The sequence below is a fragment of the Lagenorhynchus albirostris genome, chromosome 20 (genome assembly GCF_949774975.1).
Source record: "Lagenorhynchus albirostris chromosome 20, mLagAlb1.1, whole genome shotgun sequence".
In the NCBI taxonomy this organism is placed as follows: Eukaryota; Metazoa; Chordata; class Mammalia; order Artiodactyla; family Delphinidae; genus Lagenorhynchus; species Lagenorhynchus albirostris.
In genome coordinates this window covers 47,600,532-47,621,151 of record NC_083114.1, presented here as the reverse complement: position 1 = coordinate 47,621,151, position 20,620 = coordinate 47,600,532, and the positions used below count along the sequence as shown (strand labels likewise).

Sequence of the window (20,620 nt, the reverse complement as noted above, 5' to 3'; positions counted from 1 at the left end):
TGCATGGGCTTAGTTGTTCCGCAGCATGTGGGATCTTCCCAGACCAGGGCTCGAAGACCGTGTCCCCTGCATTGGCAGGCGGATTCTTTTTTTTTTTTTTGCGATACGCGGGCCTCTCCTCACTGTTGTGGCCTCTCCCGCTGCGGAGCACAGGCTCCGGACGCGCAGGCTCAGTGGCCATGGCCCATGGGCCCAGCCGCTCCGTGGCATGTAGGATCCTCCTGGACTGGGGCACGAACCCGCGTCCCCTGCATCGGCAGGCTGACTCTCAACAACTGCGCCACCAGGGAAGCCCGGCAGGCGGATTCTTAACCACTATGCCACCAGGGAAATCCCTGGTCTTAGCTTATAATGAGGATTTTTTGAATTTGCTAATGAAACACAGTACACCAGGGCACGTTGAAGGCGGCACACATTGCCATGTCTTTGATTTGAAGCAGCTTGAGCACCATGACAAAGTGTTACTGCCATCATCCCCGGAAGTGGCTGCAGGGAGATTAGAAAGTACCTCGTACGAAGCTCCCTTTCCTAGCATGCCTCAGTTTCTGGAGTATATGTTTGGTGCCCTGCTGAGAATTCCATAGGGATTTTAGACATTATTTGGCTTTTGCTGCCGTTTGTCATTTGCAGAGTGCTTCTGTATCTTATCTTATCCAGTGAAAGGTATCAGAGTACAACAGTGGTTCTCATTGGGGTACCCTTCCCTTCCCCAGAATATTCGGCAATCTCTGGAGACATGTTAGGTTGGTACGATTGGGAGGGGGTGCAACTGGCCTCTAGTGGGCTGGGGCCAGGGATGCTGCCAAAAATAATGCGATACACAGCAGGATGATCCTGCCCCAAGCATCAGTGGTAGGACGGTGGAGACCCCTGGAGCACAGTGATCTTAGCAGTCAGTAACAGTGGGATGTTATTCTTAACCCCATAGATGGTGAATTTTAATAACTTACAAATGGTACCTATTTAAAACCTTTAAAGTACCAAAGCGTTTGTTTCTAATTCAGTGGCAGGTGCCTTTCTGAAATGAAGCCTGAGGTGGAGAGGCCTGGCATAGAATCTTTCTCTTTGCAGCTTTGCAAGGATGCTCACAGGAAGCAATCCTAAATCTTAACCTGGGTTGTAAGGAGATTGGCCTTAGTACTTTGGGGAGTAGCCTGATGTTCTCCCCCTTGGAATATGTGCGCTCAGGCATATCCAGTGGCTTTAGTTAGGTTGGTCAAATTACTTCACAAGCATTTACGGTTAATGAGAAGAACATTGAGTTGTCTTAGTGGAGTTGTTCCAGTTTTCTGTGGTCTTGGTTCTCCTGGAAAACGAACTGATGGTGTGAGGGAGTGTGAATTAGTGTCACTACAACCACACTGTGAAAGACTGCTGTCAGATGCCATTTTCTCATAGTATTTAGTCACCAGTAATCGGCAGTATGAAACTCATCTTTTGACTCTTGAACAGATGGGATACAGAAAACCCTAAACAAGTAGGTTGGAGAGTGTTGTGTTTTTCTGGTCTTTTTCAGACTGTAATAGCATTTTGAGTGCATAAGTGATGTATTAAAAATACTATGTTTTTGCCACTTCTAAACTTTTGGAGGATGTTAGGTTTATGAGCATCAGTTTTACAGCTGTTTGAGCTGGGTGGAGGAAGATGTGGTTTAAATGTAAACTGTCCATTCTGGTTCCTCCTTGAGTCTTGTGTTCCCATTTTGCCTAGTCTCCTTCTGGACTTGCCCACATGTGTTTTAAACACTGCTCATATCCTGTACCTTGGCACTCAAGTGTTCTGTGGGCTGGGCTCATTCATCCTCAGGTTGTACACTTACCGGGACTGTGGACTGTGACCTTGAGTAGTGCCAGGAACCTGATAAGGACTCAAGTGTCTGTTGATGAATTTGTTTGTAGGCTGCAAGGTTTGTGTTTGATAGATATTGCACCAAAGGAAACAGTTTAGAACAGTTATAAATAAAATTAAATTCACTCTTTGATTCTACAATTCCCTGCACTTGTCTTCTTGTTTATATTGATGGTGGACCATCCTAAGTGGGCTTTTTGGTTTTGTATATATGTTTTTTAAAGTTAAAGTTGATTGATACATGGAGGGGGTCAGGGGAAGCCTGGATACATGTGGACAGAATTTCCTGTAGTTGAATAAAAATGTCCTTGATGATGTGCATTGATCATATAACGGTTGTCATGCTGCAGGGTAACTTCTGTAGACCTGTTCCAGGAGCAAGTCAGACCATGCAGTTTTCTTTTCTTCAGTGTTGCTCCATGCTAGACAAGGTGGATCTAGTCTTGCCTACATCCCTGCAAATATGTCTTCACTTCTCCCACAGAGCAGGTGCACAGATCCTGGCTCCTATGGCCTCGTGCCTTAGGCTGGAGAAGGGCCAGTCTCCTAGTGGTTCTTCTGGCTTAGGACTTTTGCAGAGGTCTGGGGAGATCCTTCTGGGATTGCCCAGTCCAGAGCGTGTCCTTGTCCTAATGAGGTGGTCCAACTTTAACCCCCACTCCTGCCCCACCTCTGAAAGTTATACTTTATTTTCCATTGATCTTTTATTTTGTTCTCTCTTAAAAGTTGTCTTTCAGAGTGTTCATTTTCTCATTGATGCAAATTTATCTGTTAGTCACAGTTTTGAAAAATATCTAGTTCTTTATAACATCTGTGGGTTCCTAGTAACCAGGCATTCAACGTTTAGGGTTTCTTTTCCTGTGTATCTCTAATGGGAAGAGCTTTACTTTTATAAATAAATTTTTAAAATATTTATTTATTTATTTCTTGGTCTCAGTTGTGGCACGCAGGATCTTTGTTGCCAGGTGCGAGATCTTTGTTGCGGTATGCAGGATCTTTTAGTTGCGGGCACACAGGATCTTTTAGTTGCGGCATGCAGGATCTAGTTCCCTGACCAGGGATGGAACCTGGGCCCCCTGCATTGGTAGAGCAGAGTCTTAACCGCTGGACCACCAGGGAAGTCCGTATAAATAATTTTTAAAGTGATTTTAGTATTTTGGGAATGACGATTATTTGACCGCTTTTATTTGTGACTGGCTTGTATACTTACGCCATTATTTGTTAAAGTAGTGCGCCAAGCCTTGGTTAGAGTTGTTGGAGGACACCTCATGCTGTTGGAACAGCATCCTGGCTTGGCTGCAGATTAACTTTGGGCATCTGACTAAGCCTCTGTGAGTCATTGCATTGTCTGTAGGTTGAGGTGGAGCTCAACTGAGAAGGCTGGTTGAGCATCCCTCACCTCCTGGTGTCCAGTATCCCTAGGTAGCTCTGGATCAGCCTAGGTCTCCTTTCTGTTCTTTGGAGGGCAGCTTTCCAGGGGCTTCACTTAAGAATCACATCCCAGAGGTTGCTTGTTATTCCCCTCTCTGTGTTATTCTCCACAAACCTCTCCACGTAGGAAGGGTTGAGGGTGGGCTGAGAATGACTAAGGCAGGCACTGTATGCTCATCAGGCTACTGAAACACTGTCATAATGTCACTTTGGCCAAGGGAAGGCAAGAGCCCCGCCCCCTGTGGCTGAGCTATTTAATCTCTTAACCTCAGGGTCCTCTTCTGTAAATATGGATATTACTGAATCGACTTCATGGTGTTGTTGTATGGATTGCCTTTGCCTGACTCAGGAGAGTTGATGAATGAATATTAATATTCTCTAAAGAAAACATCTTAAATTTCTTGTCTCAAGTATTTTGATTGGAGAGTTTAATCCATTTACATTTAAAGTAATTACTGATAAGGAAGGACTCTGCTATTTGTTTTATTTTCAACGTCTTAGAGTTTTTTGGTTCCTAATTTCCTCCCTAACTGCCTTCTTTTATGTTCAGTTGATTTTTTTGTAGTCAGCTGTTTTATCTTCTCATTTCCTTTTGAGTGTATTTTTAAGATATTTTCTTTATGGTTACCATGTGGGTTACATTTAATATCCTAAATTTAAAACAGTCTATTTTGAATTGATATCAACTTCAAAAACAAAAACTCTACTCCTATACAGTTCCTCTTTCTCCCTTTTATGTTTTGTCACAAATTACATCTTCATACATATGTGCCAAATAACATAGATTTTTTTTGTTGTTGTTGTTGCGTTTTGCATTTTCCAGGATCTTAGTTCCCTGACTGGGCATTGAACCCGGGGCCACAGCAGTGAAAGTGCCGAGTCCTAACCTGGACTGCCAGGGAACTCTCAGATTTATAATTATTTTTATGCATTTGTTTTTCTGGTTTTTTTTTTGCAGTATGCGGGCCTCTCACTGTTGTGGCCTCGCCCGTTGCAGAGCACAGGCTCCGGAATTGCAGGCCCAGTGGCCATGGCTCACGGGCCCAGCCGCTCTGCAGCATGTGGGATCCTCCCGGACCAGGGCGCGAACCCGTGTCCCCTGCATTAGCAGGTGGACTTCCAACCACTGCGCCACCAGGGAAGCCCCATTTGTTTTTTGAATCCTGTAGGAAAGTGGAGTTACAAACCATAGTCACAATACTAATTTTTATGTTTTCTTATGTGTTTATCTTCACTGGAAATCTCTTTTTCTTTGTATGACTTTGAGTCATTGTTTACTGGTCTTTCATTTCAACCTGAAGGACACCCTCTAACCTTTCTTGTAGGGCAGGTCTAGTGTTAACAAACTCCCTCAACTTTTGTTTATTGAGGAATGTCTTAATTTCTTCCTTGTTTTTGAAGGACAGTTTTGCTGGATATAATTCTTGGTAGGTCGACAGTTTTTTTTGTTGTTTGTTTGTTTTGTTTTTAAGTGTCATTCCACTGTCTTCTGGCCTCTGTGGTCTCTGATAAGAAATCAGCTGTTAACCTTATTGAGAGTGCTTGTATATAACATGTTACTTCTCTCTTGGTACTTTCAAGATTCTTTCTTTGTCTTTTGATGGTTTAATTATAATGTTTCAGTGTGGGACCTCTGAGTTTATCCTACTTGGACTTTGTTGAGTGTTTTGGATTTGTAGGTTCATGCCCTTTCATCAAAATTGGGACATTTTCTGCCATGATTTTTTTTCAAATATTCTTTATATCTTTTTCCCTCTTTTGGGACTCCCAAAATGTGTATGTTGGTCTGCTCGTTGATGTCCCATGAGTCCTTTGGGCTGTGTTCAGTCTTTTTTCTTTCTGCTCCTCAAACTTGATCATTTCAGTGGTCCTATCTTTTAAGTTTGCTGATTCATTCTTCTGCCTGCTCAAATATACTGTTGGACCCCTGTAGTGAATTTTTTCAGTTACTATACTTTTCAGCTCCAGGCTTTGTTGGGTTCCTTCTTATACTTTGTATTCTTTATTGATATTCCATTTTTGTCAATACGTCGTTTTCCTGATTTCCTTTAGTTCTTTGTGTTTTCCTTTAGTTCTTTGAGCAGCATACTTAACACAGTTGTTTTAAAGTCTTTATCTAGCAAGTCCTGTCTCTCACCTTCTTCAGAGATGATTTCTGTTAATTAATTTTGTTCCTTTGAGTCATACTTTCCTGTTTCTTTGTGTGCCTTGTAATTTCTTTGTTGTTGAAAACCGGACATTTGACTGTTGTAATAGTTCTGAAAATCAGATTTTCCTCCTTCCCTAGGGGTTGCTGTTTTTCATTTGTTGAAGGCTACAGGACTCCTTTTTGCCTAGTGATTTTCTCAGACTGCTATTGCAAAGACTGTATTCATTGACAAAGTGATCCCTGAAGTCCTATTTCATGGCTTGTGTTCAGTTGGTGGGGGTTTTTGTTGTTGTTGTTTGGTTTTTCTTTTTTTTTTTTGGCTGTGGCATGTGGGATTCTAGATCCCCGACCAGGGATCAAACCCATGACCCCTTGAGTGGAAGCATGGAGTCTTAACCACTGGACTGCCAGGGAAGTCCCTCAGCTGGTGTTTTGACAGAGTTTTCCTTGAGCACCAGGAGCTCTCCCATCTCCCAGTCTTTGAAAGTTGTCTCTGTGCCTGGGCCCTCCTTCAACTTTTGGTCAGGTTTGCACTGTGCTTGGGGATCAGCCGAAGGTGAAAGCCCAGGGTCTTCTCAGGTCTTACATGAGCATGCATCTTGCGCTGGGTATCTGTGTGGCTTTCTTAATTTCCCAGCATGCACTGTTACTCCCCCCACCCTATCTGTTTGTATTTAATCAGACAATATGCAAAGTATTTAGTACAATTCCGAGTCCCCCTCTACCCCCTGCACTGTTACTTTTGAATGTCCTAATTTCCCAGGAAAACTCTCCCCAGCTTTTGCCCTTAGGCAGTGTATTGTGTATTTGGACTGTAATCTTTTGCCTTCTGCTCTGGGGCAGATTTGATTTTCAGTGTTTTCAAGCTTTTTCAGCCTGAGTTCTGAAGTAGGCAACACAGAGGTGCCTGTGTCAGTCCTTCAGGTAGCCCTCAGACGGGTTGGAGCAGACATATGCAGTAAATTGTCCTAAGATATGCTCTGCTCCCTAGGACCAGGGAAACAGTCCCACATTGGCAACCCAGGCTGCTTCACTTTAAGACCATTTATGCTTTAAGACCAAGTCTGCTGCTGCCCTGCAGAGGGGATGGACAGGGGTAGCAAATTCTAAAACTTTCCTACCTTCTAGTACCTCTTTCTCAATTCAGCACTTAGTGGTTACAGATTTCTGACTGCTTTGCAGGGTTTTCCACAAATTGGTTCTGACGGTTTCTGCTTGTTTTTCTGTGTGTGTGTTGTGGGGGAAGAGAGCTTGGAGCTTCCTACTGAGCCATTTTGCTGATATCACCCTGATTGATTAGTTCTTGCCAGTGAAATTTTTAATTCTTTTAATTCTCATTTTTCACTGAGTATGAAATAGTCCAGTTGATTTCCTTGCATTTAGAGATATGACAATATTTGAATAAAATCAAACTTATTGTCTCATTTTTTAAAAAGTGAAATAGAGTGCGACAAAATTTCTAAATTACCTTGAGTGCAAAATGACATGAAAGTCACACTCTCATTCACTTCCAATAAGTATGTCTTGGCTATTCTTAGTAATTTGTTAGGGTCTATACTTTGAATCAGAAGTTATGAAATTTCTTCAGGAGTCTTAACACTGTGTGAAGTTGATTCATTTTCTTTAAAATCCCTTAGAAAAAAGTTAAGATCATAATAGTGATTTTGTTAAATGTTTCTTAGTACCTGCAGGGTGTTTTGCATAAAGTAAGAAATAATTTTGCATTTAAGTTATTACAGATGTTTTCAAATGTTGCCATGTGTAGGCCAGTGGGAAAGGGTGAAGTTCTTACATATAGATGGTACCGAGGATGGAATGGAGGCTGTGGGGCACCAACCTGCGGCTTCTGCTCTCATTTGCTCTGTGAGTTCTGTTGAGTTGATTCCTATCCCTATTCCAGTTGAGAGTTGAGGCTTGGAGGTATTAACCCAAAGTTGCATAGGTTGGAAATGGCAGAGCTGAGATTCGAACCCACATGCAGTTTTCTTGCCAGTGTTTTAAAGCCCTAAGCTTTACTCAAGGCCAAGAAAAAGCCATTGGTTGGAAGATGGGGAACTCTACAAGTCAATATAAAATTGGCTTTTTTTTTTAATCCAATAAGATGTTTATTCAATTTATTTATTTTTGCTCTTTTTTTTTTAAAAAAATTGAACTATAGTTGGTTTACAGTGCTGTTAGTTTCTGATGTATAGCAAAGTGGTTCAGATATATATATATATATATATGTACTTTTTCAGATTCTTTTCCATTATAGGGTATCATAAGATACTGAATCTAGGGGGCTTCCCTGGTGGCGCAGTGGTTGAGAGTCTGCCTGCCAATGCAGGGGACACGGGTTCGTGCCCCGGTCCAGGAAGATCCCACATGCCGTGGAGTGGCTAGGCCCGTGAGCCATAGCTGCTGAGCCTGCGTGTCCAGAGCCTGTGCTCCGTAACGGGAGAGGCCACAACAGTGAGAGGCCCGCGTACCGCACCAAAAAAAAAAAAAAAAAAAAAGATACTGAATCTAGTTCCCTGTGCCATGCAGTTGGACCTTGTTATTCATATATAGTAGTGTGTATCTGTTAATCCCAAGCTCCTAATTTATCCCTCCCCATCCCTTTTCCCCTTTGGTAACCATAAGTTTGTTCTTTTTTTTTTTCATAAGTTTGTTCTTTATGTCTGTGAGTCTGTGTTTTGTGAATAAGTTCATTTGCATAATTTTTAGATTCCACATATAAGTGTTACGATATTTGTCTTTCTCTGACTTACTTCACTTAGTATGATAATATCTAGGTCCATCCATGTTGCTGTAAATGGCCAGGTTTCATTCTTTTTTATGGCTGAGTAATATTCCATCGTATACATATACCACATCTTCTTTATCCGTTCATCTGTCAGTGGTTGCTTCCATGTCTTGGCTATTGTAAATAGTGCTGCAGTGAACATTAGGCTGCATGTATCTTTTCGAATTAGAGTTTTCTCCAGATATATGCCCTGTAGGATCCAGAGTGGCATTGCCAAATAATATGATAACTCTATTTTCAGTTTTTTAAGGAACCTCCATACTCTTCTCCATAGTGGCTGCACCGATATACATTCCCACCAACAGTGTAGGAGGGTTCCCTTTTCTCCACATCCTCTCCAGCATTTATCATTTGTAGACTTTTTTTTTTTTAATGTATTTTTTGGCTGCGTTGGGTCTTCGTGGCTGTGCGTGGGCTTTCTCTAGTTGCGGCAAGCGGGGGCTACTCTTTGTTGTGGTGTGTGGGCTTCTCATTGCAGTGGCTTCTCTTTGTTGCAGAGCACAGGCTCTAGGCACGCGGGTTGCAGTAGTTGTGGCGCACAGGCTTAGATGCTCTGCGGCATGTGGGATCTTCCCGGACCAGGGCTCGAACCTGTGTCCCCTGCATTGGCAGGCGGATTCTTAACCACTGTGCCACCAGAGAAGTCCATTTGTAGACTTTTTGATGATGGCCATTCTGACTGGTGTGAGGTGATACCTCATTGTAGTTTTGATTTTCATTTCTCTAATAATAAAATAAGCTTTTTAATAGCACTGATTTCTCTAATCTGTTTTTTGCATTTAGATATGTAAATTACTCATGGCCAGGGAAATACTATATAGTCATTGAAGTGTGTTTATTCACATAGAAAGGAAGTCTCGTATTCAGCAGGAAAAGTTAAAGAACAGTGTGTGGTGTAATTCCATCGTGTATGTGTATGTGTGTGGCATACTTGATGCATATCTGCCTTTAAAACAGCATTAAGATGGTAAGAATGCTTATCTTCAAATGGGCATAACATTGAGAGGCCACAACAGTGAGAGGCCTGCGAACCGCAAAAAAAAAAAAAAAAAAAAGGGCATCATGGGTTGACATTGCTGTTTTCCTTTTTTAAAAAATTACTGTAATGAGCATATGTTTCTGTTTAATATGAAACTGTTGCATCTAAAAGTTGACTAGTCTGATTTAGATTAATGTGTTCTTTAGGCATATTAGTTATTCATATTCTGCAGCAAGTGAATTGCACTCCCTGTGACTTCTAGACCTGCCTTGTGACTGTGAAGTGGCCTGTGTATGTCATATAATAGGCTGAAGACCTGTGATGATATAGGTGAATATTTGCTTATTTTGTAATACTCTTTTGACTTGGAAGAACATTTAGTCTCGCTTTGAAATGCTATGTGTGTCTTGTTCGTAGAATAGGCTGTGTCCACAGATTGTGGCATCTGTGCCCATCAGTAGATGATGTCACTGCTTGTCAGCTCTTAGGAATGAGTATTTTAAAAATAATCTCCAATTCTCAGCGATGTGAGGATTGCCCTCCTGCTCTAAAGGAGGAATAGGAAGTAATGTGAAGTCAGTTATTGGCATAAATGTTACATGGCCCCCACGTGTTGAAATTTCTGTGTTCTGTTTGCATTGCCTTCATAGGGCAGTCTGATGGGCATTTTATTCTTTAGATCTAACTTTCTGATTGCTAGCAAGGAAAATCCGATTCATCAAAAATAAATTGTTTATTTGTTGGGCTTGTGTTAAAGTTTTTATCTGTGGACATAGGCAAAGAAAGCTTTCTTTTCATGTTTGAAAGGAAAGAGGGATTACTTTTCCTGATTTTGCCCCAGACCATCCTGTCTGTTGTTGGCATCTGTACTTTGGACAGTTCAAGGTCACTCTTCTCCTTTCGTGTAGTAACTGTGCCTTTTTTAGGTGTCTGGGTACCTGCCCTTTCTCTGGTTGGGGTGGGCCCAGGGGGCTTCAGATGGGGAGCAAAGCAGGGGCAGGGCCTCAGGGCACCTCCAGTTTAGAGAGGTCAGTACTTTTTTTGTTTTAAAACACTGATACTCAAGCCTCACCCCTAGAAACTCTGATTTAGTTAGCCTGGACTGGAGCTTGAGCATGGGCAGTTTTATTAATTAATCAATCAATAAATTAATTAATTTTTGGCTGCTTTGGGTCTTCATTGCTGCGTGCGGGCTTTCTCTAGTTGCGGCGAGTGGGGGCTACGCCTCATTGATGGTGCGGGGGCCTCTCACCACTGGGGCTTCTCCCGTTGCAGGGCACGGGCTCCAGGCACACGGGCCTCAGCAGCTGTGGCTCGTGGGCTCCAGAGCACAGGCTCAGTAGTTGCGGCACAGCCACTCCACAGCATGTGGGATACTCCCGGACCAGGGATGGAACGCGTGTCCCCTGCATTGGCAGGCACATTCCCAACCACTGTGCCACCAGGGAAGTCCCCAGTACTTTAAACTATAGTAAATGTTGCCTCTCTCTGATCTCAAGTCTCTCCCTCACGATAAACAAGAATCCACGAGGAAACTCCTTGGCTTTTCGAGGGCCCAGCAGTTGAGCTTCTTCAGGCAGGGCTATGATGCGAGGGCCAAGAAGATGTGGCCCTGCCTTGGTGGGAGGGAGCATGTGGGGACAGGGAGGCTGGGGGTAGTTGGAGTAAGGCACAGTCTAGAAAGCTCCGTGTGTGGACTGATGGGCATGGGGCCTGAGGCTAGGGAGTACCCTGCCTGCCCAGGAGTTTGTCCTTCGTCAGCCAGGGAGCTCTGGTGGTCTGAGCAGGACGATCATGACTACACAGCGGTGGGGTGGGGGTGGGGGATTAGGGTTAGGTGCTGCACTTGAGAAGAGGGGGCCTGGAGATGGATGCAGAGCCAGGCCTAGGTTTTGCTGCTCGTGACTAGATAGAAGCTAGCAGCGCCTTAAAAAGATCCTTGCACAGGCCTGCGGGGCAGAAATCTTTTGGAATTCCGAATGCTTTGGGATTGTAGAAGGGTGACCCAGTGCTTAAGTATAAATCAGCTCCTGGGGTCTCCTGCAAAGGCTGGGCAGTGCTACCCCTCAGTCATATCCTGTTTCTGCAGAGAAACATGTACATTGCCGCTTTCAGATCAGGCTCTGTGGCCAAATGAATAACAAAAAAACCCAGACTTTGGTGATTTCAGAATTATGGATGAGGGATTTTGTACCCATGGAAGTGTATTTCTCTTTCATTTTATTTTTTTATTTTAATTTATTTTTTGTGGTGGGGTGGCTGCGTTGGGTCTTTGTTGCTGTGTGTGGACTTTCTCTAGTTGCGGCGAGCAGGGGCTACTCTTCGTTGCAGTGTGCGGGCTTCTCATTGCCATGGCTTCTCTTGTTGCGGAGCACGGGCTCTAGGGAAGAGGGTTTCAGTAGTTGTGGCGCACGGGGCTTCAGTAGCCGAGTGGCTCCTCGGCATGTGGGATCTTCCCAGACCAGGGCTCGAACCCATGTCCCCTGCATTGGCAGGTGGATTCTTAACCACTCCGCCACCAGGGAAGTCCCTCTCTCTCATTTTAAAAATATGAATTTACTATGGCTCTTGTCTTTGTAGTGTTTGATGGCCAGCATTCCAGCATTACCTCTGCATTCCAGGCAGCAGGGTGAGCACTTCCTGGAGTCCCAGGCACTTCCTGTGCATCTTCTTGCTTAGCACTGGAATTCATGGCTCTACCTGACTGCAAGAGCATGTGGGTAAGCTGGCAACTATAGGTGCTCTTGCAAGGAGGGAGGGAGCAGGGATACTGTATGGTGCAGCTCGCGGGAGTGAGGGGGGTGTGGGCATCAGGCAGACAGACCTCTAGGCTCTAGTTAATGGTTCTGGCTGCTGCCATTGACTAGTCTGAGCACATGGGAGACAGAGCAGGTGCTAAGCCCTGTCCAAGAGGATAACACAGATCTTCTGGCTTACGTATATGCCCTTTATGTTTTTCCTTCTGGCATTAATGTTCTAGTCTGGTGGCTTTTCTGGTATTGTCCTATAGTTTTTTTTGTTTTGGTTTGGTTTTTTTGTCCTATAGTTTTCACTGTCCTTTCTTTCTTCTGTGTATTTCTTGTCCTGGGCCCCCTTTGACCTGCGGAGTGCTGGAATTCAAGCTAGTTGAAGCAGAAGCTCCACTATGGAGGAGGAGGGACTGAGGTGGTCTCAGGTGCTACTCAGGGCCTGTGATGTCTCCATTCCCCACTGTCTCCTGTGTCTTTCTCGGTGGTGATGTCCTTAGGCTCTTCCTGCTTTCCCATGGACCTGAGTTCCCTCCTGGCTGAAGGGAGGGGAAGGATCTAGCCTGGTGCTCCCAGGAGGTCACCTGTTTCAAAACATGAGAAGAGGTGGAAGCATACTGGTTGGTTCTGCGTGGCCCACAGGCTGTAGTGGACAGGGTGCTGAGACCAGCACCTCAACAGGACCGGGTCCTGTCAGAGGGCAGCACATGCTGCGGGGGCGGGGAGGTCCCAGGAGTAAACCTACACCTTAGTGCTGCCCTAACCGATGGGGAGTGGCTGGATTTCGTTTTGGACCTGTTGATTGAGGCACTGGTAAATCCCCAGGATTTATTATTAAGGCACAGGTTTCTTTGGCCTTTCCAATTTTGACATCAGCCAAAAACATAGCATTTGGGGAGCAGATAGGATGTGCAGTGGAAGCTGAGCTTGTCGCTCAGACTTGTGGGGCCTGTGGTCAGAGTGCCCTGCCCAGGTTCGGGATTCTCAGCCCTTATGCTCCCCGGCCGCTGCCTTTGCTCCCTCCCTCTGCCTCGCACCCCTCACTGGCCTCATTACTATCATTTTGGTGATGTGTTGGCCCTACTTGGTGCTTAGAACCTGAGTAAGCCCTGCTCTGCAGGCGAAGCGGGAGCCCTAGTTGACTCAGCCCCTTACTGGGATGGGCTGTGAGGTGGTGCCAAATGTCCAACTTTGTTCGTTCCCACCTTTGGCTCTTTACCAGGGGTACGCATTACCGTCATATGGGGGTCTTTTGAAAAATGGTGCTTGGACCCTCCCTTTCCCTGCAGAGACTGGCGGAGGGGACAGTGGGAGGGATGTGTGTGTGTGTGTATACTTTGGAAAACCTCTCCAGCAGCTTCTGATAGGCACCTGAGGTTAAAAAGCACTCTCCAGGAAAAAGCGTATAAAACTTAGCAGTTGCTGCAGAAGGCTCTTCGTGCGTCATGCTCTGGGCATGTGTTTGAGGGCGGACCTCCAGCACACAGCTGAGTGGGGCTGTGGGCTAGAGTTTAAAAGATCAAATTAAGTTTATTTTGAAATATTGTAAATTTTAAAATAATATAACATAATGCTTGCAATAGAACATTTGGAACCATTAAAAGGGTTAGGAAAAATTACCTGTAATCTCACCATCCGTAGATAGCCACTGTTGGCACAAAACATATGTGCATTATTCAATGAATAGGTTTAAATTTGTTTTTTAAATAGTAGAGGCTCCCTTTATAGATAGGATTTTTGTCTCCTCTTTTCACTCACTTTTTTTCATGGTGTTAACTCTTAAAACATGCTGCATGAGCTTCCTTCTGTTGGACGTGCTGTGAATTACCTTATCATCCCTTGTGGTTCAACATTTAGATTAACTGTTTTTGCTATGAACAATACTGTGATTGAATTTTGAATTAGTAGATTCTTAGAATTGCTGTTCCTGTGTCAGATGCACATTTCTGTTTTTAAATGTTCTTTCTGTTTATTAAAAGTGACATGTAGCACCATTGAGTTCATTTTGCAAAAGGAAAGATCACCCTGATTCTACCATCCTAGCAGTTCTCTTCATTCTCCCAGAATCCTCTTGTGGTCCTTTTGTTGTCTGTGACATATGAATGGTGGAAAGCTGCCCTCTGGACTGCTGCTAGGGGCTCCTCTGTGTATTGTGTTGTGGTATAAAATAAAAGAGCAAAGTGTTTTGCTCTTTTTATATGGAGTAGAAACCCCCATCCAAACTTAAGATACCTCCTCCAGCCATGCTCAGCCATGGGCAGCCCAGTGAAGGACTTGTCCCCCTACCACACTGAGGAGGGGCTTACAGACCACCCAGCCCAGGCAGTGATGATGAGTCCTTGAGAATCTTATTTTCTTTCCTTTTCTGGTTTGTTTTCTGGTGAGATAGAAAATTTTTTTAAAACTGGGAGGTGGTAGGATTTCTTTTTAAAGTTGAAAACTTGATGTGAGTGTGGGAGGGAGAAATGAAAGAGTATTGAAGCTTTTACAGCTGTAAAGCTGACTGACTTTTAGGTCAAATATTTATATTTAAATTTGGTTTATTTGAAATTACTAGTATTTTAAATTTGCATCTACAGCTAGGACAACTTATTAATTGGATGTAAATTTAAATGTTAAAATTTTTAATTTAGTTACATTGAGATGAACTACAAAGAATCAAACATTAAAATTTTTTTTGCTTATATATAGAAGTGAAGAAAAGACAACAGTAACAGTAGTTCAGTAAAATAATTAATAATTTTGGACCTAGTACCATTTACTTTATTTGTGTCATTTGTCATATTAAGAAGAGGTTTAGAGGAGAAACATCATAGGTTTCATTGAATACTCATTTTCTGAGGTTTTTTTCCCAAGTAGTTTGTCAAGAGTGATGGTGGAGGGCACACATATGGATAGGTGAGCAGTGGGTGGCTTTCCTGGCACTTGGCACCTGGGCTTGCAGAGTGGGAAGCCTTTTCATTTGTTAATACTGTGTAGGCTGGAGTGCAGCGGCCCCCTTGGAGGACTGACTTGCCACCTTCTGGGGCGGTGGGTCCACACTGGAGTGCGTTGGTCTCTGGCTCCACCAACAGGCCGTCCTCTGGGCGGAGGTGGGCATTAGGCCAGCCTCTCTCACAGAGGGAGGGAGGAGAGCATGTGTGGAAGAAATCATCAAAAAAGTACTCCTGAAGTAAGCAATTTTATGGAGTTGGGATTTCAAAAAGTAGTTACAGATTCTGAATGTCTAATGATTTAAATTTTTAATTTATTAAATCTGTATATTAAAAATTGACAACTTGCGTGACAACCAGATATGACACTCAAAACAAAACTTTTGGCAAACTTCTGATAAATGGTTTTATTATGCTTAACTTACTATTTAAACTACATTGTGTCTTAAAGCTCCTGTGGGCTCAGGAGGTGGGAAGGCTGAGACATAGAGAAGGAGCCTGGCGGGGGGGCGGGGGGCGGTTAGAGCTGCATTAACTAGGGGTTGGTCAGCCAGTGTGCAGGTGGTGCTTGCTGTGTTGTGTGGGTTTGTGTTTCTCTGTTTCTTTTAAAATGGCCTGCCTTTGGCTACTGTTTTAGGTTATTTACATGAGAAGGAGATATGGAATTGGTTCAACTTCCTGAGCTGATTAGAAGGCGTAATGTTGCCTGTGTGGATACGCCTGTGTCTGACTGTGTAGCAAGGCCTTTTTGGCTTGTCTCCAGAGGGGCCACAAGTCAGAGGTCATTTCCCGTGTGGGAGGCTCAGTATTTTCTAAATCTGTTTTCCCCCTCAACTATTTGGAATTATTAACTAAAAACTGGACATGCTATCAATAATATTTTGAGATGTCTTTTTTTTTTTGGTAGGGGGGTAATATATTTTTAGAGCAGTTTTAGGTTCATAGCACGGTTGAATGGAAAGTCCAGAAATTTCCCATACACCCCCTGCCTCCACACACACAGCCTACCCTACTATCAATATCCGCCACAGAGTGGGATATTTGTACAGTCAATGAACCTGCATCCACAGGTCATAATCACGCAAAGTCCATAGTTTGCAATACGGCTCACTCTTGGTTTTGAACATTCTATAGGTTTAGACAAGTGTATATTTACATGTATCCACCGTATTATGGTACCATACAGAGTAGTTTCACTGCCCTTAAAATCCTCTGTGCTCCACTTACTTATCCCTCCCTCTTCCAACCCCACCCCTGGCAACCACTGATCTTTTTACTGTCTCCATAGTTTTGCCGTTTTCAGGATGTCACAGAATTGGAATCACACAAATATGTAGCCTTGTCTGATTAGCTTCCTTCACTTAGTAATGTGCAGTTAAGGTTCCTCCTGTCTTTTCAAGGCTTGATAGCGCCTTTCTTTTTAGTACTTGATAATATTGGATTGTCTGGATGGACCACAGTTTATGTGCTGAATCATATGGTAAGAGTATGTTTAGTTTTATAAGAAACTGACAAATTGTCTTCCAAAATGGCTGAACCATTTTGCATTCCCACCAGCAATGAACAAGAGTTCCTGTTGTTCCATACCCTTCTCAACATTTGGTGTTGCCACTGTTTTGGATTTTTACCATTCTGCATGGTTGTATCTCATTATTGTCTTAATTTGCATTTCCTTGATTAACATATTATGTGGAACATCTTTTCTTATATTCATTTGCCATGTGTATGTCTTTATTGGTGAGTTGTCTGTTCGGCTCTTTTGCTCATTTTTATTTATTTTAATAAATTTATTTTTATTTTTGGCTGCATTGGGTCTTCGTTGCTGCACACGGGCTTTCTCTAGTTGCGGCAAGCGGGGGATACTCTTTGTTGCAGTGCGCGGGCTTTCATTGGGTGGCTTCTCTTGTTACAGAGCATAGGCTCTAGGTGTGCAGACTTCAGTAGTTGTGGCACTCGGGCTCAGTAGTTGTGGCTCGTGAGCTCTAGAGCGCAGGCTCGGTAGTTGAGGCACACGGGCTTAGTTGCTCTGCGGCATGTGGGATCTTCCTGGAGCAGGGCTCGAACCCGTGTCCCCTGCATTGGCAGATGGATTCTTAACCACTGCGCCACCAGGGAAGCCCTTTTGCTCATTTTTAAATCAGGTTATTTGTTTTTAGTCCAGTTTTAAGAGTTCTTTGTGTGATTTGGATAACACCCCTTTATCAGGTATGTCTTTTGGAAATATTTTCTCCCAGTCAGGCTTGTCTTCAAATACTTTCAGTGAAATGTCTTTGAAAAATAAAGAAACAATAAAGATTTATTGAGTGCTTACTATGTTCTGACACAATTGTAAGTGCTCTTAAAATTTTTTTCTTAAGTTGTGGTAAAATACGTATAACATAAAATGTACTATCTGAACCATCTTTAGGGTGTACAGTTCGGTGACATTAAGCACATTCACACTGCTGTGCAACACCACCACCTCCAAAACACTTTTCTTCTGGTAAAACTGAAACTCTGTGCCCATTAGACACTAATTCCCTCCCCTCCCCTGGCCCAGCCACCACCAGTCTACTCTCTGTCTCTATGAATTTGACTCCTCTAGGGACTTCATATAGAATCTCACAGTGTTTGTCCTTTTGTGTCTGACTTACTTCACTCAGCATAATATCTTCAAGATTCATCCATGCTGTAGCCTGTGCCAGAATTTTCTGATGAAATGTCTTTTTAAAAAAGAAAAACACATTGCAATTTGGTCATTTGTGGAGGCTAATCAAATTATTGAGGGTCAAACATGATTCACAAGTGAATCATGTTACCAGCGAGGCAGTAGGTGAGACAACCTTTTTGCACACTGATGAACACTTCTTTTAAGGGACTTTGTGAGCTACTCTGGGGTGTGGGGAGGCACCACAAGGGGGGAGTTGAAGAAATGACAGTGAGCAGAGAGGCAGACACTGCTGGTCTGCTTGGAACCCAGGGCCTTTGCCTCTTGAGGCAGGCTTCTCTTTGCTTGTTTACTTGTTTGTTTGAATAGTTCTGGGTTCTACTTTGAGAGCTGTCACTAGAAACTGGTGCGGTGAGAGGGAGTCTTGCTGTTTTTACTATTTCATGGCTTTTAAATTTTGTGCCATGCACATTTATTGCCTGTTAATGACAGCAACAAAAATACTAATTGATATTCTACTCTGGACAGTAGCTTAATGGATTTTTTTTTTTTTTTTGAAGTAAGCCATCTGATTTCCCCTTCAACAATCAGAATTATTTCTGGAGAAATTCTTAAGGAAATGGTACCATTTCTAACCCAGCAGGCATACACAGATCTCACCCGGAACCTAAGGAGCCAGACGTATTTCAGAATCAGAGTAGTTTGGATTTTAGAAAAGTAGTACAGTGTGTGTACTGTATATTGTTTCAAATTCCCAGCACCCTGTAATCCAACACATTAGAATTTCTGTTACAAAACACATGAATTTTCTAAGTGGGATAATTAAAGGCTAGAATTAGCTCTTTCTCAGTTCAGATCAGAATTGGCTGCAAATCATTTCAGATCAGGTTTTTTGGAGCTATTTGCTTTTTGGAATTTGTGAACAAGGGGTTGTGGGCCTGTATAAGGTAGAGGCCTTTAAGGCAAGTCATTGTGGTGGGATATGAAGAGTAAGATGCTGATAGGTGGCTGTCCTCCAGCCCAGAGTCTGCAGTCCTGCTGTTTCTCTCTGCTCAAGTATCCTCCTTTCCTCCTGTGAGCTGATGTCTATCAAGGACCAGGGCTCACACTGTCCCCAGTCTGCTCTGCTTCTCTGAATTCATAGAGTTATTTATCTGTCCCCTTCATTCCACTTGAACATTTCTCAGATCTTTCCCTTACCTTCCTGCTGCATAGCTCTTGACTTAGCGATTTTTCACCTGGCCTTCTGGAGTACTTTCTTAGTTGGTCTCTAGTCTTGTCACCGTCTACAATTTGTTCTTATTTTTGTCTTTAGTAGAATCTACATACAGAAAAGCTCAATATAGATCCTAAGTATAAAGCTTAATGAGAACCCACGGTGTAACCTGCCCACAGTTAAGAAACATTGCCTTGTCAGCGCACAGAAGCCCGCCATGTGTCCCTCCTAGCCACAGAACCACTATCCCGAGTTCTAAACTGTGTAGAGTGTTTACTTTTGATTTCGTATACATGGAGTTATACAGAATGTACTTCAGAGGGTGGTGCTGGCTTTTCACTGAGTAAAATGTTTTTGAGATTAGCCCATATTTCTGTACTTGGCTGTGGATCATTCATTCTCATTGCTGTAAAGTATTGAATAATGTGAGTATAGTGCAGTTTGATATTTTGCCATAGATGGACATTTAGGTAGTTTTATTTGGGGCTATTATAATGGATAATGCTGCTATGAGTCTTACAGATTTTTTTTTTAAGTGGAAGACTTTTTTAGTTGAACACTTGATTGAGATTCTGGTAGCTGTGTTTTGACAAGCACGTGCACGTTTCTGTTAGATAAGCTCCAGTGGCTCGCAGGATGTACATATGTTCGGCTTTCATAGGTACAACCACTTTGGAAAACACTTTCTGCATTTACACTTCTTTGACACTGTGTAAGATAGAGTTCAGGTGTCTTCACAGCTTCGTCACATTGGCATTTTCTCTTTTTCATTTTAGGTTTTCTAATGGGTATGTTGTGGTATTGTACTGTGGTTCTAATTTGCATTTGTCTCATGACTGATGACGTTGATCTTTTCCTGTGCATATTGGCCATTCAGCGTAGTATTTTGAAAAGACTTTCCTGCAGATTGAGCAAATGAACACCTCTTGTGTGCAGCTGACCTAATAAGTGAGAAGTCTAAATGCATCTGCAGGTATTCAGCATCGGCAATACATCAGTGTGGAGGGTGACACTGCATCAGAACTGCCGATTCAGAGAGCAGACCTCATGGGTTATGCTTTTGTTTTCCTACCCATAAAGTGGAAATTATCTTTTTATAAACTGCCTCAAGAATGGAATGCCTTACTCCATTGTCGAACATATGTAGCAACTGTCCATTTAATAAGGAACTTGATGCAGTCATGTCTCTTACTGCTGTGTAATTGGTAGCCTTATCAATGGTTTAAAAAACACAATCCTAGGATGGAGGAAGTGGGTGAAGCGGGGAGGGTCAAAATTACAAACTTCCAGCTGTAAGATGAATAGGTCCTGGGGATGTAATGTACAACATGGTACCTGTAGATAACAATACTGTATTGTAAATTTGAAAGTTGGTAAGACAGTAAATCTTAAAAGTTCTGCATACACACACACACACACACACACACACACACACACACACACACACACACACACACAGACTGTAACTGTTGAGTTGATGGTGTTAACTAACCTTAGTGTGCTAATCAGTCTGCACTATATGCATTTATCATTACCTTACATTATCTTAAACTTATATCATGTTATATCTCAATATAACAAAAAAATTCCACAATCCTAGACATTATATTCCTTGTGTTTGGAACCTCACAGGGAAAACAAAAGTGATGTTTTCTCTAGTACATTAGTCTCCAGAGTGTGTGTGTGTACCCCAGAAAGAGATCAAGATGATCTTTTAGAATTTTGGAAGAAGATATACTTCTGATTGTTTTTCTCGTCCTGTTTGGTTGCTATTTTTATGTTTTATAATGTGTAGTACAGTAATATAATTTATACATATGTGAATGTGTTGTTGCCACATTAATCTTTTCTTTTAAAAAACATTTTTTGAGGTATACTTTACATA

The 20,620-nt window shown here is 42.8% G+C and overlaps 1 protein-coding gene and 1 non-coding gene across 4 annotated transcripts in view; one reads left to right on the top strand and one right to left on the bottom strand.

The window, feature by feature from the left end:
* The window catches only part of FOXK2 (forkhead box K2), a 70,966-nt gene that overhangs the window by 9,070 nt on the left and 41,276 nt on the right, over window positions 1-20,620 (top strand). The gene's annotated exons all lie outside the window — the stretch shown is intronic.
* Window positions 2,895-2,967, bottom strand: TRNAG-ACC (transfer RNA glycine (anticodon ACC)). Its single transcript has one exon. It is a non-coding gene; the product is annotated as a tRNA-Gly (tRNA).